General features: G+C 46.1%; 1 non-coding gene across 1 annotated transcript; it reads left to right on the top strand.

Annotated features, from left to right (window-relative positions):
- The first annotated feature begins 8,321 nt into the window (after positions 1 to 8,321).
- LOC119826925 lies at positions 8,322 to 8,453 on the top strand. The gene has a single exon (XR_005287493.1). It is a non-coding gene; the product is annotated as a small nucleolar RNA SNORA72 (small nucleolar RNA).
- Positions 8,454 to 22,822: the final 14,369 nt, after the last annotated feature.

Here is a 22,822-nt window from a genome sequence, read left to right as displayed (position 1 = left end):
CAGCCTTCTCTTCCTGCCTCCCTCGGGGCCCTGCTGGAACTGTCACACGCCCATCTTTCACACTGAAACTGACACCCTCTAGTAATGACAGGGTAGGCCAGGCATATTTCTAAATCCTGATTGCAGAAGTTGTACTTGTATTACCCAGGAGCCGATGCTAACTTATGAACAAGATATGACGCTGAGGACAATTTCTTTTTCATCTTAGGATTTGCTCTGTTTTAGTCTCTAATATTTTTTGTATATAAGCCTAACAAACGGTCCCTTGTTCTGAAATCTTCATTGCCCTTGTCCTGCCAAACACAGCAACAGGTAGTAGAAATAATAGTGTTAACTTTCTGCCACTGTAACAAAGCACCTGAGGTGTCAAGTTAGAAAGACGGAAAGTCTGATTGGTTTGTGATTTTGGAGGTTCTAATGTGATCATGTGAACCCATGACTCTGGGTCCAAGGCAAGGCCACGAGCCACAGTGGGGGTGGCTACATGATGAAGAAACTCCTTAGCAATAGCCAGGAGCCAAGGGAAAGAGAAGGGGACACTCTCAATGGCATAAAGACCTCCCCAAAGACCTCATCTTCTAATGGTTCCATGTGATGCCAGCCCTTTGTGACCACTGGGGCACTCACCTAAACCACAGCACACAGCCCTTGCCAGCGGCAGCTGGGAGCTCAAATTAGGTACAACTATTTCCTGATTATGCAGTCTTTTTTTTAATTGAAGTTTGATTTACCAGAGATTGAACCTACAGTCCCCCACATTTTAGGCATACCCTCATCTACAGAACTACAACACCCCAGAGTCTCCCCAACTTGTTTCACTTTTTATTCTGAGATGTCTCACTGATTTGCCCAAGGTAGTCTTGAACTCAACCTGTAGCTGAAGCAGCCCTTGGACTTGGGGTCTTCCTGGCTCAACTTCCTGAACGACTGAGACGACAGCTAGCTCTGCGACCTTGGATAAGGGTTTGGGAATCACACCAACAGGTTAGCCTGGCAGGAGGGCCTAAGCACCCAGCATAATGTCTACACTGTCCTGAAAACACGCAGGACAGTCTAGTGTGACCGGTTCATCATATCAGCTTGACTTACAGTGGGACTGTATCAGTCGGGGTTCTCAGGGGAACAAAGCCAATAGAAGGAATATCTATTAAAAAGGTTTATTGGGGCAGGTGGTGGTGGCACACACCTTTAATCCCAGCACTTGGGAGGCAGAGGCAGGATGATCTCAGTGAGTTTGAGGCCATTCTGGTCTATAAAGCAAGTTCCAGGACAGCCATGGCTACACAGACAAGCCTTATCTGGGAAAAAGAAAGAAAGAGAGAGAGGGGGGGAGAAGGAAAGGAAAGGAAAGGAAGGAAGGAAGGAAAGAAAGAAAGAGAGAGAGAGAGAGAGAGAGAGAAAGGTTTATTATTGGGTTGGAGAGAGAGTTTATTGGTTGAGAGCAGCTTGCTGTTTTTCCAGAGGATCTGAGTTCAGTTTCCAGCAGCCATATCAGGCAGTTCACAATAACCTGTAACTCCAGTTTCAGGGGTAATCAAGGCTTCTGGCCTCTGAGGACACCTGGACACACGTGCATATACTCGCATGTATAATTAAAAGTAAAATAAATACTTAAAAAAAATAACTGTTAATATATACTACATTGAAGATGTTAACCAAAAAAAGTCAAATTTAAATTTGAAAGGGGGTAGGCTTATTAGATTGGCCCACACTATTCAGGGTGGGTAGACCCACAATAGAGTCTGAGGGCAAGAGAGATTGGTGACCTGGTAGTCACCCTGTGTGAGCAGTTGCCACAGCGGTCTCAATATGCTCAGGAAAGTCTGGAGGATGCTCTGGAAGTCACAGATATTCAGTCCATGCTGTAAACCTGAAGAAGCTGGGTTTTGCCTGTACCAGCAACAGACACTCGAAGCAGGGGAAGCAGCAGGGGAAGAAGGAGCCCTGCTTTTCCCTCTTTGTATCTGGGCTATGGCCAGAAGATGCCACCAATTCTGGTGCAGGGTCCTCTCCTTTCAGTAGTAAATCCTTTAAAATAAACAACCCAGAGGCATTTTTTAGTTGATCCCAGATGCGATCAAGTTGACAGCCAAGATTAGCCAAGATCACATGAGTGAGGGAAGTAAGGCACAGGTGCGGCCACACACAGAGGGCCCACTGAGAGGGACACCTGTGGAGTGCGGCTCCCAACCTGAGCTTCATGGCACTCACCAGGCAGGAAGCCCCTGTTGAACACCCACTGAGTGGGCCTGTGACTACAGTAAATCCTCCCTGGAACGCTGTCCTCTTCCTCATTGGGGACCTCAGCTCTCAGCCAATCAGCTCTCATCTCCTTCTGCCAGGAGCGGGGAGGAGGGGCGACAGCGCGGCCCATGTGGGCAGCTAGGAGCAGCATGCCATTGCCTCACCAAAGCTAAGGATTAAGCCCAGGGCTCACAAGAGGCACTTTACCACTTTGCTAGATCCCAGATTTTTTTTTTTCCACGACAGGCTTTCACTGTTTATCCCTGGCTGTCTTGGAACCCACTCTGTAGACCAGGCTGGCCTCAGACTCACAGAGATCCACCTAGCTCTGCCTCCTGGGTGCTGGGATTAAAGGCATGCACCATCATTACCCAACTTGTTTTCCTTTTTTTTTTTTTTTTTTAAGACAAGATCTTACTATGTTTCTCAGGCTGCCTCAGCCTCATGAGGTGCTGGCATTACAGTCTGAAATACCAGGTCCAGCCATTTGTTAAAGGAAGTATGAGTGAGAGAGGAATGATGGACGGAGTCCCCAAGGACACCTCTCCCCTCCCCACACCCACCCCCGAGCATGCTCAGTTGGTAGAGTGCTCACTCAATATGAATGAAACCCTGGGCTCAACTCCAGTACCACATATAGACCTGTACAGACCTGCAACCCCAGTACTCAGAAAACAGAAGTAGGAGGAATGAAGTTCAAGGTCATTCTTGGCCACGTAGTGAACTCAAGGATAGGCTGGGGTATGTGAAACCCTGTGTCAAAAGAAAGAATGCTGCTTTGGGGAAAGGTGAGCTTACATCCCAGGTCTGTCGATTTATAAAATGTCCAGAAGTAGATGAGATGCATGCCACATCCCCAGAGGTCTACGTAGAGTAAGGCAAGTCTCACAATGTATAGCCTGAACCTCAATGCTGTGCACTAGATACAGCCATAAACGGCGTTCTCAGAATTGTGTCTAAAGCTGTTGACATCAAGATGTCCAGAAGTGTCTGTCAGGATCTGAGATTTCTGTCAGGGATGAGGAAACCGAGATGAACATGAGGTAAAGCACTTGCCTAACATGAGCTGTGACCATGGGTGGACCCTGGGCACTGGAGGAAAGCAAAAATGGTGGCACCCACCTTTAATCCCAGCACTCAAGAAACAGAGGCAGGGGGATCTCTGTGAGCCTGAGGCCAGCCTAAACTCACATAGTAAGACCCTGCCAAGAAAAAAAAAAAAAAAAAAAAAAGACAAAGAATGGAAGGAAAGAAGGAAGGAAGAAAAAAGGAAGGGAGGGAGGGAGGGAGGGAGAGACTGAGAGAGAGGCCTCAAGCTGTCAGTCACCTGTGGCTTGCATCCTGCACTAGCCAAGTAAAATTGTAATTAATATTTAGCTCAACAAAAGAGTTCCTAGAACAGAGCATGGAGCGATTCCTGACGGGATTGGGGGTATAACGTAGTGGGAAAACACCTGCCTAACTGTAACCAATCAGCACACAACATGGCTGACACTGCCAGGTTTCAGGGCCATGCATGTGCAGAGAAGCCCTCAGGCAGAAGTGCTTAATGGCCCCAGGAATCTTAAAGGACCCTGCGTGACCCACATGCAGCATGGTTGCATCATCTACATATGACCAGCTGTGTGAGCCCTTGCGCCCATGTGTGAGCTCTGTCATCTGTGTATGATGTAACCATGCCATCCCCCTGTGCGCATGCACTAGGCAGCCCTTAAAAGATGGAGGCGCCATTTTCAGCCCTATCTCTCTCTCTCTCTGCACACTGACCTTCACCAGGCCTGTAACGCCCCCCCCCCAATAAACTCCTACGTGGATTTGTTGCATATTACATGTTTCCTTCTCACTCATACCAGGTAATATCACTAACAGTTCAAGGTCTTGAGTTCAATCCCCAGCACTGAAAAAGTAAGTTACTCTTAGCCAAAAGAAAGACATTCTCCACTACAAACACATAAGAAACAGGCTTCCACAGATTCAATGCAATTCCCATCAAAATCCCAGCAAAATTCTTCAAAGATCTTGAAAGAACGGTACTCAACTTCATTTGGAAAAGCAAAAGACCCAGGACAGCCAAAACAATCCTGGGCAATAAAAGAACTTCTGGAGGCATCACCATCCCTGACTTCAAACTCTACTACAGAGCTACAGTACTGAAAACAGCCTGGTCCTGGCATAAAAACAGACAGGAGGACCAATGGAACTGAATAGAAGACCCAGATATCAATCAATCCACACATCTTCGAATACCTGATATTTGATAAAGAAGCAAAAAATATCAAATGGAAAAAAGAAAGCATATTTAACAAATGGTGCTGGCATAACTGGATATCAACATGTAGAAGAATGAAAATAGACCCGTATCTATCACCATGCACAAAACTCAAGTTCAAATGGATCAAAGACCTCAACATAAAGCCAGCCACACTGAACCTTATAGAAGAGAAAGTGGGAAGTACACTTGAACGCATTGGTACCGGAAACCACTTCCTAAATAGAACCCCAGCAGCACAGACACTGAGAGAAACAATTAATAAATGGGACCTCCTAAAACTGAAAAGCTTCTGTAAAGCAAAGGACATGGTCAACAAGACAAAACAACAGCCTACAGAATGGGAAAAGATCTTCACTAACCCTACATCAGACAGAGGTATGATCTCCAAAATATACAAACAACTCAAGAAATTGAACACAACAGATCACATAATCCAATTTTTAAAAAATGGAGTACAGACCTAAACAGAGAACTCTCAACATAGGAATCTAAAATGGCTGAAAGACACTTAAGGAAATGTTCAACATCCTTAGTCATCAGAGAAATGCAAATCAAAACAACTCTGAGATTCCATCTTATACATATAAGAATGACTAAGATCAAAAACACTGATGACAACTTATGCTGGAGAGGTTGTGGGGAAAAGGGAACACTTCTGCATTGCTGGTGGGAATGCAAGCTGATACAACCCCTTTAGATGTCAGCGTGGCAATTTCTCAGAAAATTAGGAAGCAACATTCCTCAAGACCCAGTAATACCACTTTTGGGTATATATCCAAAGGATGCTCAATCATGCCACAAGGACATGTGCTCAACTATGTTCATAGCAGCTTTGTTTGTCATAGCCAGAACCTGGAAACAACCTAAATGCCCCTCGATTGAAGAATAAATGAGGAAAATATGGTTCATCTACACAATGGAGTACTACACAGCAGAAAAAAATAATGACAGCTTGAATTTGCAGGAAAATGGATGGAACTAGAAAACATTATTTTGGGTGAGGTAACCCAGACACAGAAAGACAATTATCACATGTACTCACTCATAGATGGTTTTTAAACATAAAGTAAAGAAAGCCAGCCTACAAACCACAATCCCAGAGAACTTAGACAACAATGAGGACACTAAGAGATACTTACATAGATATAATCTGCATGGGAAGTAGAAAGTAGAAAAAGATAATATCTCCTGAGTAAATTGGGAGCATGGGGATCTTGGGGGAGGATTGAAGTGGGAGGGGAGAGGCAGGGAGGGGAGCAGAGAAAAATGTAGAGCTCAATAAATATCAAGAAAATATGTATAAAAAAAGAAACAGTTTTCCATTAGTCATTCCCATGCTCAGAATCTCTACTGAACTTCACTCCTTCCATTCTCTATCTGGGAAACTGTGGCAACCCCATGCTGAACCTCTGCCCAAACACCTACTGTGTGCGAGGCATGACCTCGGCTAGCACAGTGAGGAGTTCAACCCTGTAAATGACACAGTCCTACAATATTTTAAAATCTAGTGGTGATTATAAAGCAAACACATGAGACAAAACCTTATTATCACCTTGCACAACCCCCCAAGGCCAAGACTAGGCCTCCCTGCTCTGTCCAACTTCAGGTGTTGATGAGACAGCCGCCCATCAGAAGAGTTCTTAGTATGGGGCCAAGTGCCACTCACGGCGGGATTCCACCTGTCAAGCTGCCTAAGGAGTGTCCTAACTTTCACTTCAGAAACTTCATAACAACTCCACAAAATGGGAGAAGATAAAAACACATAGAGAAGTCTGGGTGTGTTGATAAATGCCTGTCATCTCAACACTTGGGAGGCAAGGGTTGGGGGTCAGGAGTTAAAGGCCAGTCGGAGCTATGTGGCATACGAGTTCACAAACAAAAACAAAAGGCAGAGGGCGTGTCTCTGGCGATGGAGTGTTTGTCTAGCACGTACACAGTCCTGTACTTCGTCTCCAGCAAGACAGAATAAACAAGGGGTAGTGAGTGATACGTGCATGTAACCCTGGGTAGAAACAGGAGAATCAGGAAGTCAAGGGCATCCTTGACTACATAGAGAGTTCAAGAATGGCCTGGGATACAGGAGACTCAAAATAAAGAAAAAGGAAAAGGAAGGAAGGAAGGAAGGAAGGGAGGGAGGGAAAAAGAAAAAAATAAAAAAAGAATGAGAGAAAGAAAGAGAGAGAAAGAGGAAAGAAAGGAAGGCCCCTCCACACACATTCAGTAAACAAACCAAGTTAGATCTCTAGGAGCTTGAGGCCAGCCTGTTCTACAGAGTCAGTAGTCAGTTCTAGGTCAGCCAAGGTTACATAATGAGACCCTGTCTCAAAGAAGGAAGAGGGAACTAGTGAGCTGGCGTAGGGCCACCAAGCCTTAGGACCTATTTGATCCCTATGACCCTTATGGTGGAAGGAGGGACCCAACCACCACAAGATGTCCTGCGACCTCCACACATGAACCACACATACACACATGAAATTAATTAACTAGCTAATTTTTAAAGAACTATCAAGAAGCCGGGCGGTGGTGGCACACGCCTTTAATCCCAGCACTCGGGAGGCAGAGGCAGGCGGATCTCTGTGAGTTCGAGGCCAGCCTGGTCTACAAGAGCTAGTTCCAGGCCAGGCTCTAAAAAAGCTGCAGAGAAACCCTGTCTCGAAAAACCAAAAAAAAAAAAAAAAGAACTATCAAGATCAACTCCAATTTGCCCTCTGATACCCACACATGTGCCATGTCACCTGACGTACATGCAATCATACTCACGGACACGTACACACATCATTCATACATGCATGCACACAAATAAAAAATTATAAGAAAATTTAAAGAGGGGATTACTGGCTGCACGGTTGCAATGCAGGGCTCCAGGCGGGTCCCAGTAGAATGAGGTCCCTATTTTACAAGCAGCCTGGACCCGTCATCCTGTCTCCAAGCCAAGGCTCAGGGGCTCTCGGTGTCCCAACATAACTGTAGTAACTGCAGCGGACCTGAGTCGGCACTTGAACATAACACAGCTGGGAGACCACTGGGACGAGGCTCAGAATCTCATCTCCAAGCCAAGATGCTGAACACAGCAATGAATGTGGATGCCTTGTTATGCCCAGAAGTCCCTTTCTGTCTCTGCATCTTAAGGGAACGCCATATGCCAGGAGTTCCTGGCAACAGGAAACCAAAATACTAGCAGAATAAATTACTTTACATTAGACACGTGCTGTTGACCTGCTCAAGGTAACTAGAATATTAACACCCCACGGTCCCTGAGCCAGAGCCTTTGCAGCTGCTCAGGAATCAACAGCTGCACTCCACTTCTTCAAGGGGCTTTCTCTATGACACCAAGGCGAGAGACGCTAACCTGGGGACGGTGCCAGAACCCAAGCTGCCTGTGTCGGCAGGGCCAGTCCCAGCACGACCCAGACAGCTGAGGAATGTGAGGAAGGCAGAGGAGGGTCGGCCTGGGGGAGAGGAAAAGCTCACTTCCTCTCCTCCAGGGCCGCCTCCAGCTAAATGACTGCCAAGCCGGCGTCAATCTGTCACGCACATTAATGGCGGGAACAACCCAGATGTGAGACTAAAATACAGCCTATAAGAAAGTGCCTCTTTACTTGACGGAGCTGGGCTTTACTGCTTGCTACTTGGACGTGTTTCCTGAATAAAATATGATCCTTGCCAGGCATGGTAAGACACACCTGTAATCCCAGTAGCTGGAGAGAAAGGATTGTGGGTTTAAGGTCAACCAGGAGGACTACATAGAGAAATGCTGTCCAGAAAAAAAGAAAAGAAGAAAGTATGCACTTCAAAAGTTTGGGTCCTGCGAATCTTCTCGCTGTTCTGGTTCTGTGATAATCAGGCCAGGCTAGACATTCGCTATAGTAAGGCCATGCATGTGTCCCCAGACCTAGGTCTATACCTCGGCCTGGTTTTCTAAATGCTGGTGACAGACAAAATAAACAAACAAACAAACAAATAAATAAATAAATTTTTAAAAAATTAAAAAAATAAAAAAAAAGTTTGGGTCTTGGAAAAAAAGTAGTGACTTCTCTTCCTGAGGACCCAGATTCCGTTTCTAGCACCCACATGGCAGCTCACAACTATCTGCAATTCCAAGACCTGACACCCTCACACAGACATACCCACGTGCAGGCAAAACACCAATGCACATAAAATAAAAATAACTTTTCTTTAGAAAGTTTGAGTTTGTTTTTCAAGTGACACAACTTGGCCTAGTGGCGTGTACCTGCAATCCTCGCAAACCCGTGACCAAGGCAGGAAGTTCACCCTAGCTCAAGGCCAGCCTGGGCTAGGGAGGAAGAGCCTAGAACAGTGGGGGCAGTGAGAAGGCTCAGTACTGCACTACAGCCCTCAGGACTTGAGCTTGATCCTCAGAAAGCAGGAACTGCAAACTGTGCTCTAGTCTCAACAAATAAACTGTCACACACACACACACACACACACACACATATACACGGGGTGGGGGGGCGGGGCGCGCGGGACACAACTGTTTCACAAGTCCAAAACAAACTTCAAGGTGGATGTTCACTTCCACTGTTCCCTTCAGCCAGCTAGCTGCTCACTTGCTCCTGGCCAGAGTACACTGCATTTGTAGATTTACAGTTTCTTGTCTATCCTAGAATTTATGTCAAAACAGATTTTTACATGAAAAATAACATTAAGTATGCTGTTCTCCTTGCTTTTGGGGGGAGTGGGGACAAGTGTATCATAATTCCTCCCACTGTGGTACAAAAAGCCTTTCAGTTTGTAGCTCTGGCTAGCCTGGAACTCAGTCTATAAACCAGGCCGGTCTGGAATTCAGAGATCTGTCTGCCTCTGGCTCCATGAGTTCCAGGATTAAAGCTGTGGGGCACTACACCTGGCCTCTGTCTGTTCTTATTTCCACCTGCAGAGCAGTCCATCTTAGAAAGTTTCACTTCGCAGTGAAACTAGCCGCTCTCACTGGGTTTCCCCCGGAATGAATCGTCGGGTTTATTTTGTTTTGTTTTGTTTATCTGTTTTGCTTTGTTGATGCCTGAGAGTTAAGCAAGCCGGAAGCACCAAGTTCTGTGAAGTTGTCTGCTGGAGTGAGTCTCTGAAACACACTCTGCCTCAGAAGGAGGACAAATTCCTTAGTGTCTTGTTATGCGCCAGGGGCATCCAGAAAGCATCTGAGAAAAGTTAGAAGAGGAGCTGGAGAGACAGCTCGGCTAGGGGCGCACTGCCCTTGAGAGGACCGAATTCACTTCCCAGCACCAGTGGGCGGCTCCAGCCCAGGGAATCCAAAGTCTCCTTCTGTTCTCTGTGGGCAATGCACACACACACATTAACATAAAATCTAACAAACAATTAGGGGTGCGGGGAATGATCCCAGAAAAAAGCAGAGAGAAACAGGTAAGAAGCTCAGCGCGGGAGCACACGCCAGCAGTCCCAGCACACAGGAGACAATGAGAGAGTTGAGGCCGCGGCCTTAAGAGAGGGCTCAGAGCTCAAAGAGGACCTGAGTTTGAGCCCTAGCACCCACTCACAACTGCTTGTAACTTCAGGTCCACGGGAATCCAACGTCCTCTTCTGGCCTCTGAAGGTACTACATGTATATGTTGTTCAGACATAGTGATACAAATCACCCATGTTATGATTCAGCCACAACATTGCAGACACTTCCGGCTTCCAGTGCCACGCATGTGCGGACAAGCCCGCAGGCGTGCGTGACTCATGGACGGCATGGTTGCATCATCTACGTATGACGCAGTTGCGTAAACCCTTGCTCGCATGCGTGAGCTCCGTCATCAGCGTATGACGCACCACGTTATCCCAATGTGCGCATGCGCTAGACGGTCTTTAAAAGCTGTCCTGCCTGCTGCCTTACAAAAAACTGTCTCAAGGAGAAAATCAACAGAGCTGGCTGGTACTGGTAGTGCACGCATTTTATTCCAGCACTGGGGAGGCAGAGGCAGATGGAGCTCTACAGAGAGTTCCTGGACAACCAGGGCTATACAGAGAAACCCTACCTGGAAAAAAAACAAAAAAGAAAGGAAGAAAGGCTGGGTGGTGGTGGTGCACGCCTTTAATCCCAGCAATCGGAAAGGCAGAGGCAGGCAGATCCCTGAGTTCGAGGTGAGCCTGTTCTACAGAGTGAGTTCCAGGACAGGTTCTATAACTACTAAGAAACCCTGTCTCAAAAAAACAAAAAGAAGCCAGGCGGTGGTGGAGCACGCCTTTAATCCCAGCACTCGGGAGGCAGAGGCAGGCGGATCTCTGTGAGTTCGAGACCAGCCTGGTCTACAAGAGCTAGTTCCAGGACAGGCTCCAAAGCTACAGAGAAACCCTGTCTCGAAAAACCAAAAAAAAAAAAAAAAAAAAAAAGAAAGAAAGAAAGAAAGAAGGGAGGGAGGGAGGAGAAAAAAAGAAAAAACAGCAAAACACACATGCACGCACATAGACATACACACAGAGAGACCAAGCTTGCCTTGAATTTACACTTTCCTGCCTTAGCTAGACAAGTACTAGAAATACAAGCGGTGCTGGCAACTTAGGTGGTGCTGGGAACACGGGTGGGGCTGGGAGCGTGGGGGATGCTTCACACCTCTGGCCATTGCTTTTCTGAGCATCTGTACTAGGGAAATAATACATTCCGGCCATGCACCAACAACAGCAGAGTAGATGATAAGTGTTGTGGTTTGAATAGAAATTACCCTGTATGCTTCCATATTTCAATACTTGGTCACCAGTTGGTGATGCTCTTTGGGGTTAGGAAGTGCAGCCTTGCTGGAGGAAATATGGGGTGATCTGAGAGTTCAAAGCCTTGTCCCACTTCCAACTGTTCTCTGCTTAATGCTGGCAGTTGAGTTTGTGAGCGCTCAGCTTCCTGCTCTGGCTACCAAGGCTGCCATGCATCCCTACAATAATGGACTCCCATCCTTCTGGAACTGTAAACTCAAATAATCTCTGTCCTCCACAGCTGCTTTTGGTGGTGGTATTTTTCACAGAGACAGAAAAATAAGGAAGACAAGTGTTCTCAGATAGTTTGGTCTCAGAACCCATTCCTACATTTAACCATTTGTACATTCTTAGTACACTTCAGGATTTTATTGTGTATGGGTGGTATTTAATAACATTTCTATTTTGGGTGCTGGAGAGACAGTTCAGCAGTTAAGAGCACTTGCTATTCTTTGCAGAGGACCTGAGTTCAGTTCCCAGCATCCAATGGAAGCTCACAACCATATGCAGCTCCAGTTCCAGGGGATCTGATGTCCTCCTCCAGCCTTAGCTGCACCGGGCATGTAAGTGTTACAAAAACATACGTGCAAGAAAATATAAAAATAAGATACAATTTTCTAATTGTTTTCTCTATTAAAAATTTACACCGAGTTAGAGTGTAGCCCAAGGGCAGAACACTGACTAATGATACCTAGGCTCCATTTCCAGCATTGCAAAATAAGAGAAGAGAAAACTAATGTGGAGGGGGGGAGAGGGAGAAAAGGGGGGAAAAGTAATAAATTTGAAGTGGAGTAAGGAATGGTTGTTTTGTGCCTGAAATCTCAGCACTTGGAGACTGAGGCAAGATCACCACATGGATCATTTCTGAGAGGGACGAAGGAAGGAGGGAGGGAGAGAGGGAGGGAGGGAAGAAGGGAGAAAGAAAGAAAGATTACTGTGAAGAGACACAATGACCACAACAACACTCACAAAGTGTCGGGCATGTAAGTGTTACAAAGACATACGTGCAAGCAAAACTTCACTCACAGTTCAGAGGTTCGGTTCATTATCATCAGGACAGGGAGCATGGTGGTGTGCAGGCCAACTTGGTGCCCACTATATCTTGACCAGAAAGCAGCAGGAAGTATGACAGTCATACTGAGGGAAGCTTGAGCAAAAGAGACCTCAAGACCCGCCCCCACAGTGTCACACTTCCTCTAACAAGGCCACACCTCCTCATAGTGCCCCTCCCTTTGGAGGCCAGTTTCCTTCAAAGTACCACACGGGAGAGGAAGAGAAAAGAGTAGAGAGGGAGGATTGCATAGAAATCCAGTCTTTCCAGGTTCATCTTCCCATGCCATTACATGGAGTATTTATGAGTTGAGAGTTAATACAACCAATAATGGATCTTTAATGAAGCAATTTAGTAGAGAATTACTTAAAGAGAAACTGTTCGGCCTTTCTTCTCTGCTACTTGGCTGTCCATCACTTCCTACTGTCATCTGAAGCAAGGACGGGAAGACACGCCAGACAGGTGGGAAGTGAAGGCCAGCGCACAGCGAGTTCATCATGGACGCAGTAAAATCAGCTTTATTCTGTGGGAATGGACAACGAATCCGGAGCGCGTACTTCCCAGCCGAGCACTCTACCCCGAGCCTCAGTCCCAGCCCCAAATGTGCATCTTAAAACCTAAACACTGAAAAAGCTGCAATTCTGTAGAGAAGCTGGGTCTGCTGGCCAAGCTACCCACCACTGGGTCACCCAGCAAGAGGAAAGAGACAAACAGCAGAAATGAAGAGAGAAAACGAGATACACCATGTGGAAGAACTAAGAGGATGCTGGCCTTGGACTCCAGAGCAGAAGCAGCAGGGCTTCCTGTGAGGCAGCTGAGGTGGGGCGTCTGGAACCGGACAGACTGTGAGGCAGAGGCCAGTAGAGTACCCATGTGCCTCTGGGGATGGGTGTGATGGGATTTGTGTATTGCTGTGAGGTTCAGGTGGGCTGGGGCCGCCTCTGTGTTCCAGGAGCACTCGTGTGGGCTTCTTGTGGGTGGAATTCAGAAGGAGCAATGCAGCTTGCACAAGGCTCAACGGCTAACATCAACTGAACTGGGGTGAGGGGCGCTTTCACACCAAGAGCGGTGTCAGAATTCTTACAAATTTGATTCAGGTGCCACATATCATGGAACAGACTGCAGGTCATTTAAATGTTCTACTTTCTACAGCCAGTAGTTATAGCTCATGCTGGTCCATCCCAGAGCACAGAAAACTAAGCAGGAGGATGGACCACAGCAAGTTCGAGGACAACGTGTACTGCACAGCAAGGCTATGTTTCACAACAAACAAGAGCTAGGTAGAAAGGCACAGCCCTGCAGTCCCAGCCCTCAGGAGATGGAACCTGGGTTACACACAGAGGCTTGATCTCAAAAGTAAATAAACAGGACAAGATGGTACCTCCACCCACACCTCATGGCCTGAGTTTAATTGCTGGGACCTACGCAGAGGCAACTGTCTTTCGAGACACACACAACAAGTAACCAATAACTAAACAAGGGGCTGGAGATGTGGCTCAGTTGGTAGTGTGTTTACCTAGCATGCATGATTCCCGAGTTTTACCCTAGCACTGAATAAACCAGGCCTGGTAAAGCATGCCCTAATTCCAACATTGGGAGGGGAGGGGGACTCAGCAAGATGGGAAGTTCAAGGGCAACCTCAACACGGACAGACTTAGAGGCCAACCTGGGCTAAGGGAGAAAGAACAAAAGGAAAGAAGGGAGAATTTTCTTCTGTTAATTTGTGCTTGCTAAATATCCCTCAAGAAACATGCATCGCCGGGCGGTGGTGGCGCACGCCTTTAATCCCAGCACTCGGGAGGCAGAGGCAGGCGGATCTCTGTGAGTTCGAGACCAGCCTGGTCTACAAGAGCTAGCTCCAGGACAGGCTCTATAGCTGCAGAGAAACCCTGTCTCGAAAAACCAAAAAAAAAAAAAAAAAAAAAAAAAAAAAAAAAAAAAAAAAAAAAAAAAAAAAAAAGAAAGAAAGAAAGAAACATGCATCAACTTATAACAAAGAATAAGAAAAATGCTTATAAAATGAAAAGCACAGACCTGGGGGTGTGACTCTGTAGTAGAGGGCGTGAACACAGTGCAGAGGGTCCTAGGTTTCAATCCCTGCCTCTGCCATTTTAAAATAAAAGCTTTTGGATTGAAATAAATTAAAAATTTTACTGCCAAAATAATGTGAGTTTGCTAAATAAATCATCACAAAACTTGTATTCTCTTCCTGAGTGGAACTATAGTCCTTTAGTTGCTCTGCTGTAGGGCCTGCACTACGGGATGGTACGCGAGCTGGGAAAGAAGCTGGAGGTTTGTTTAAACACAAACGCACACTGAGAGACATGGAGACTGGGTTCGTTCTTGAAACAAGAATGCCAACTTTAGTGTATTCAGGGGCAGCTTATATAGGGATCCTTAACCGATAGCCATGCCCCAGCCAAACCCACCAGAAATCACACCCCTGCCATCAAGAACTCCCGAGGGTCTCTCGCACTCAGAGCAGCTGCAAACACAGGAAAACAAGTTGTTTTACTCAGAGCAGCTGCAAGCATAACAAGTTGTTTACAGGAAATTCAGGGTCTGGGGTTCCACAGTCCCCAACACTCGCCTAGGGTCACAGTGGACCTCTGCCTCACTTTCTCCACTCAAGAGGTCATTCATGTCAGTGAAGTCTCCAGCCATCTGAGGCTTAGCCTTACCCAGACTCCTGGTGTCACACTGGAGGAGCCTGAGGCCCAGCAGCTGCAGTGACTGGCCCAGGGGCACGTAGCATTGGGTCACAAGCTGGCATGAAACCCCATCTCCTGGCCCGCACTTTAATTACCCTTTTCACTCCTTGTTTCTTCTCTCCCCCCCCCCCCCGCACCCCTCAACAGTCACAGGAGTGCTATGGGATTGAGCTGGGTTCACACAATAGCAAATCAACAAATCATTTCAGACTAACGACGTCGAACAAAACAAAACTGTTGGCTCCATTGAAAACAAAATTGTACCAACTTCTTCCTCATCCCAGTGTAGAAAGAACCTGCAATTATGAGTTGTTCCCCACAAGGGCGGTTTCTCGTCAGGTTCTCAGTGTCTGTGAAAGACCAAGTGTGGAGGTGTGAGCGCGGAGGAAGGGAACGGGACTTCTCAGAGGCGTATTAATAACTAAACTGAGAGACATCCCCAAGAATGCTTGCCAGAAGCAAGCAGACTCACGATGTGGGTGGAAAACGTGAGTTCTGCTTGATACGAACTTGAGGACCCCACAAGATCCAAGCGCCCTAATGCTCTCTAGCAATCGTTAGTCAATATAAAATCAGAACAATGGAAATCTATGACTCCAATATTTTTTTTGGAGGTAGGGCTTCCTGTAGCCCAGGCTAGCTTAGACTTCGGGCTCAGACTTCCTTGTACTTTTCTGAGCCTCCTGCCTATGCTGGGATGACAGGCCTGTGCCGCCACACTCAGCTAATGCAGAGCTGCAGTGAACCAAGGTCACTCCATAACAGCCTTGCTTGTCCCCAGCCGGCTTGGCACCACTTCCCCATAATAAAGCATGTTGAACTGCAGCTCACCCACTCCAGGCTCGGTTTGTGTATGTGCCTCCAAGATCTGTTACCAGCCACGATGCTCCTTTGTTTCTTTTTTTTAAGGGTTGTGTGTGTGTGTGTGTGTGTGTGTGTGTGTTCATTGGTGTTTTTCCTGCATGTATGTCTGTGTGAGAGTGTCGAATCCCTGGGAACTGGAGTCTCAGACAGTTGTGAGCTGCCACGTGGGTGCTAGGAATTGAACCCATGTCCTCTGGAAGAGCAGTCAGTGCCCTTTACCACTGAGCCATCTCTCCAGCCCCCCCCCCTCCTTTGTGTCTTACATGCCTGTCTCTCTACACAGCTTAGAGAGATGAAGCCTCAATGAGATGAGAAAGAAAAAATAATTTTTTGTCAATGAGCAAAGGCCAGAAGCCTCAAAGGGGCTCCTTGCTGCTGCTCTGGGATCTGATGAGAGAGAGACAGAGAGAAAGAGAGAAAGAGAGAGAGAGAGAGAGAGAGAGAGAGAGCGAGAGCGCCAGGGTCTTGGCTTCAGTACTCTGCTCTCAGCTGTCTGTGCTTGTGGACAAGCACATACCCACACAGGATGTCACTCAACTGGCCAGAACATCATTAACCAGATGGGGTACCCAAAACACTTACTTTCTGCTCATTTAAAAATGGGGGGCAGGAAGAGGAATTATCTTTTTAAAAAAATGCAGAGCCGGGCAGTGGTGGCACACGCCTTTAATCCCAGCACTCGGGAGGCAGAGGCAGGCGGATCTCTGTGAGTTCGAGGCCAGCCTGGTCTACAAGAGCTAGTTCCAGGACAGGCTCTAAAAAAGCTGCAGAGAAACCCTGTCTCAAAAAACCAAAAAAAAAGAAAAAAGAAAAAAAATGCAGAACTCTACAGGTATTTGCTGAGATACAGTCATCTGAAGAATGACCGCAGGATCAGGCCTTCAGCCATCCCAGGGGCAAGAAGTTCATGACACAGGACTCTGCTTCTCACTTAAGTGACATTAGCTGATGACTTGGTTTCATTTGCAGTGCTTTCTGGTTAGAAAGGGGATGCTGGAAATACCTTACTCTAGAAAAATAGGAACCACGAATGACAAGAAAGAAGACTGAATCCACATAGACTTTCAACACAGAGAGATAACTTATAACTTGGGTATGACTAGACCCCCATATCTTTTTTTGGTTTTTGGGTTTTTTTGTTTTTGTTTTTTGAGACAGGGTTTCTCTGTAGCTTTCTTGTAGACCAGGCTGGCCTCGAACTCACAAAGATCCTCCTGCCTCTGCCTCCCGAGTGCTGGGATTAAATGCATGTGCCACCACCGCCCGGCAAATCTTTTATCTAAGTGAGATTATGCAATATGCAATTCTGTATCATGTTTTTTCCTTTGACATCATATATTCATAATTTCCTTTACTTGATCGATTCTTTGAAACATGTCAGTGTACAATAAATCTGTATTTCTGATTGTGATGGTTGGTCTGAATTGTCAACAGAATCTAGAAGTGCCTGGAAGAGGGGCCTGTGGGTATTGTCATCATGTTATTATTTTTTATTGATATTTATTGAGCTCTACATTTTTCTCTGCTCTCCTCCCTGCCTCTTCCCTCCTCCCTTCAATCTTCCCCCAAGATCTCCAAGTTCCCAGTTTACTCAGGAGATCTTGTCTTTTTCTATTTTCTACTTCCCATGTAGATTATATCTATGTAAGTCTCTCTTAGTGTCTGCATTGTGGACATTGTCATCTTAACTGTGGATGCAACCCGCGCTATATGAGGGAGGCAGGCACGGGTCTGAGTGGCATGGGTTCCTTCCTGGGCTTCCTAACTGTGACTTGCTACCTGGACTTACTGCCTTGCCATGGTGGAGTGTATCTGGAACTGTGTATTAAAAAAACCCTTTCTTCTTTCAGTTGCTTTCGTTGGGAGGTTTGTCATAGCAGCAAAAAGAGAAACCAAGAAGCAGATGTTCAACAGCATCGTTCTGTGCAGTAGGCTTACTTTATGACACTACTGTGTGTATTCATTGTGTGTGTGCCCATGTACCCACATGGCATGGCACACGTGTGTAGATAAGAGGACAACTTAGCTCTCCTCTTCTCCCATGGCAGTCCCCAGGGACCAGTGCAGGTCTTCAGACTTGATCCAAGCACTTTCACTACCTGGGCCATCTTGCTGGCCCAGCACTGCTACAGTTCTTATTAGTCACCAAAAGGGCCCTATGAAGTAGGCAAAAATGACAAGATACTTTAGAGAAAAGGAAATAGCCTGCTTCAGGCCACACCTAGAAACACAAAAACATAAACTTGAACCAATACTGGCATTGTTTCTCTTCTAGAGAAAGTTACCTTCAACACCTGACTCAGTACCTCCAGCACCTGTGCTCAGTACCTCCGGCACATGGGTTCACCATCTCTGGCATCTGTATTCAGTATCTTTGATAACATCATATTTTCATTCCTTATTTTGTCAACTTGCCTCATTTCTGTCCTGATGAATTCAATGAAAGTTCTATCTATCATAAAGTTTCTTTTCTGCTTTTGTTTTTTAAGCTTTTATGCTTTGGGGCTGGAGAGGTGGCTCAGGGGTTAAGAGCTCTGATTGCTCTTCCAGAGGATTGGATTTGACTCTCACCAGCAAGATGACTCACAACCATCTGTAACTGCAGCTCCAAGGGTTACTATTGACAATTTGGCAAGATCTGGGATGCCCTGGGAGGTGGGCCTCTGAACAGGCATCATGGGGATTGACTTGATTAGGAAGACCTGACCACCGCGGATGGTGTGGTTCCGTCATTGGGATGGGGACTAAATGGCAGGAGAATGAGAAGTGAGTGGCAGCTTGTATTGGATGCTCACTTCCAGTGACAGTGGAAGTCGGGTAACCAGCAGCTTCCTGCTCCTGCAGCCTCCCTCTTTATGGTGCTTTTGTTGGGCGTTTTGTCAGAGCATCCAATAGTAACTAAGACATCTGTCTCAAAACAAATAAATAAAAGAAAAGCAACTGCTTGGGAGTGAGAAGCTAAAATGTCACTGTCATTATCTTCACAACTTTGTAGCCCCCCTGTCTTTCCCACCAGTGCTGTGTGAGCTGGGAGCAAGCTCAAAAGGAAGGATAAAAGTATTTGGACTAACCTAACTTTAAAGTGACAGGACACAGGCAAACTAAAGCAGCCCCCCTGGAAACTTGGGGCTGGAGAGGCTTCAGGGCTTGAACACCAGGCAAACAGTCTCTTCTTCTGGCCATTATTTTCCAAGTGCATGAGACTTTAAATAAACAGTCACATTATGTTCAAAATGCCTCTCGGATGAAAAGGACTGTCAGCCAAGCATTTGCAGAAGATAATGGCAGGAGAAAAGGCAGGTTTGCAGAGGCGGGACATCTGGAATAGAAATCACGTAGCCAACTTTCAGAGCTGCTTCTGCAAAAGGCAGACTTCTTCAGCCCTAAACTGAAAAAGAGAAGAAAAAAAAAAAAAAACTGAAGTCTTTCCCTCCCCCCCTTGTTAATTTGGTGCCTTATGGGCTGGAAGGAAGCTTGGCCTATGCAGAAGAAACTGAGACCTAGAAAATTCCCAGAAACAAACAGGTCAGTCCTCAGGTCTGGTCTGCTACTCAAGTTGTGTCCTGGATTGTAATGAACAGAGCTGGTTCTGAATTTGGCTGAGGGACGCTCTCCAGAGCCTTAGAGAAAACACCAGGGTTTTTTAACAACAGACAACGTGGGAGGGACTTTCCTGTAATTCCAGCACTTGGGAGACAGAGGCAGGCAAATCTCCAAGTTCTGGGCCAGGATGGTCTACAAAGTGAGTTCCTAGCAAAACCTTCTCTCAAAAGCACAAAACAAACAGACAAAAATGTTTAAAAGTATCAAAAAATGCAAGAAAGCAGGATGTCTTTAAACAGAAAACACGTTTTCCTTGGCTGGGGGTGTAGCTCCATGGGTGGAATGCTTGCCTAAGGACTAAGTCTTGTGTTCCATCCCCAGCACTTCAGAAAACCAAGCAGGAGAGTGCTCAACCTGAATCTAGGAGGTAGGTGCAGGGGGAGAGGGGCGTCAGAAACTCAGGTCATACTTAACTACACAAGGAGTTAAAGGCCTGTCTGGAGTACAGGAGACTCTGACTCAGAAAACAGGCGGGAAGGGTGATGCACACCCATAGTCCCAGCCCTCCCAAAACTCAGACAGGTCTCTCTCGGTTTGAAGCCATCCTGGTCTACAGAGTGAGTTCCAGAGCAGTAGTAGGAGACTCTGTCTCAAACAGACAAACAGATAAAACAAGAAAACAGTCGGGCAGTGATGGTGCACGCCTTTAATCCCAGCACTTGGGAGGCAGAAATAGGCAGGATCTCTGTGAGTTCGAGGCCAGCCTAGTCTACAGAGTGAGTTCCAGAATAGTCAGATTTACACAGAGAAACCTTGTCTCAAAAAAAAGAAAGAAAAGAAAGAAAGAGAAAGAAAGAAAGAAAGAAAGAAAGAAAGAAAGAAAGAAAGAAAGAAAGAAAAGATTGAAAGTAAATATGGTCACCTGGGTCTTCTATTTGGGGAAAACTGTAAAGAAGATTAGGAAAATTATTTGTAAAAATGGATACCAATGATAGTATTAATTGATGCTAAATTTCCTAAATTTAATAGCTTCTGTAGCTATGGGGGAAAAAACTCCTTATTCTTAGGGAAATGTAAATATTTAAGCTTAAGTCAGATTTTGTATGACAATTTTTTTTACTATTTTATCAAATTAAATTCATTCATTAAGCCGGGTGGTGGTGGCACATGCCTTTAATCCCAGCACTCAGGAGTCAGAGGCAGGTGGATCTCTGTGAGTTTGAGGCCAGCCTGGGCTACAAGAGCTAGTTCCAGGACAGGTTTCAAAGCTACAGAGAAACCCTGTTTCTAAAGAGAAAGAAAGAAGGAAGGAAGGAAGGAAGGAAGGAAGGAAGGAAGAAAGAAAGAAAGGGAAAAAAAGTCATTAATTATTTTGAGACAAAGTCTCACGTCTCACTGTGTCGGTCTGGTTAGCCTGGGACTCACTATATATATATATATATATATATATATATATATATATATATATATATATATATATATATACCAGATTTGGCCTTGAACCCAGGGAGATTGCCTGCCTCTGCTTCCCAAATGCTGGGACTAAAGACACATACCACCACAAGCTCTTTCTGTGTGTGTGTGTGTGTGTGTGTGTGTGTGTGTGTGTGTCACGTGTGAGCAGGTGCCCACAGAGGACAGAGGTGTCAGATCCCCTGGAGCTGGAATCATAGGTGGACCTATAGGTGGATGCTGGGAATTGAACTCTGGTCCTCTAAAAGAGAAGCTGGTGCTCTCAACCACCGAGCCATCTCTCCAGGCCTGAAACGCAGGACTTAAGAGAAGCAGCACTGGCTTGCACTCCGGCTCACAGAAGGCTGAGACCAGAGAATTACAAATTCAAAGCCTGCCTGGGCTACCTGACAGGGACGCTTTCTGCCAACTTGGGTCCAACCTTGCCCTGGCTTTAGTTTTTGAAACACGGGGTCATATTGAAGAGGACTGACCTGGAACTCATGGCAATCCTTCTGCCTCAGCTTCCTGAGTACTGAGATGAGAGGTCTGTACCACTGCTAGAGTAATAAACAAGACAGCCAAGGCTACAGGGAAACCCTATCTGTAAAACAAATAAACAAACAAAAACCTGGGGCTGGAGAGATAGCTCAGAGGTTAAGAGTATTGCCTGTTCTTCCAAAGGTTCTGAGTTCAATTCCCAGCAACCACATGATGGCTCACAACCATCTGTAATGGGATCTGGTGCCCTCTTCTGGCCTGCAGGCATACACACAGACAGAATATTGTATACATAATAAAATAAATAAATATTTATTTTTAAAAAACTGGTCTGCAAACTCACTGGCCCTCATGGAGACCTAGCATCATGGATGACCTGGCATTCTGCTTAGATGGGGCTGATACTAGGCCCAGGGCCCACCCCCAGGAAGGCAGGCTCACTTTGAGTCATGCCAAGAGTTAGGCAGAATATTTAGTTCTTTAAGGAGACACTGAACCTGTTCCTTCCCAGAATCCCTGCCACTAATGCAGCAGTTCACAGGTATGTAGGTCCTAAGTCTGCCCACTTGTGACTCTCCCTTTTTCGAGACAGGGTTTCTCTATGCAGCAGGCTGTCCTGGAATGTCTGTCCTCCCTGTCAGTGTTCATGGCATGTTCTTTCTTCTCTTCTCTTCTCCAGCCCCTCCTCTGCGCAGCTGCAGAGCTTTACAGCTGACCTACCCTGGGGTTTTTCTTTTACACACTAATAAAATAGTCCTTGAGTTTCCATTTGTGTCCATTGCTAAATTCTTTTATTAATGGGGCTTAAAGCTGCAAAAGGGAACAGAGGTCTCCTGTATCATCCTGTATACCTGGTCTTTGACTGACCCAAGGGACAGAAATCTGTACTTCAAGTGCAGCCTACTATAGACCTAGCTGAGTCTCCCTTCTAGGAGAGGTCACCAGAAACCAGAGACAGCTAGGTAGCTGAAGGTTGCAGTCCAGAAGGATTGGAGTCAATAGGTTGCTACTCCCCGTTTCTCCTCGGCTCTTCTAAACCTACCCAGGGTGCCTACTTCGAAAAGCCACAGTAAAGTTTAAATTGCAAGCCAGATGTAGTGACATATACCTTTAATAAACTCAGGGAGGGAGCTGAGGCAGGAGGATCAGAAATCCAAGGGCAGCCTTAGCTACAGAGCGTGTTCCAGGCCAGCGACAGCCACATGAAACCCTGTCTCAACTTCCCTCTCCCATTCACCACCAAAAAATAAAGATTAAACTGTGCAATATTAAACGCTTTAAGACAGAAATAAAATGAACTTTGTTATTTACTGAAACAGGGTCTTGCAATACAGCCCAGGCTGGCCTAGTACAAAATAAAATTTAAAATGGAAATTGTGGGGCCAGGCAGTGGCGGCTCACACCTTTAACCCCAGCACCAGGGAAGCAGAGGCAGGCAGATCTCTATAAGCTTGAGACCAGCCTGGTCCACAAAATGAG

Source organism: Arvicola amphibius, chromosome 11, assembly GCF_903992535.2.
Source record: "Arvicola amphibius chromosome 11, mArvAmp1.2, whole genome shotgun sequence".
Lineage (NCBI taxonomy): Eukaryota > Metazoa > Chordata > Mammalia > Rodentia > Cricetidae > Arvicola > Arvicola amphibius.
Note: the sequence above shows the minus strand (reverse complement) of the source record. Positions and strands in the feature narration are given on the sequence as shown.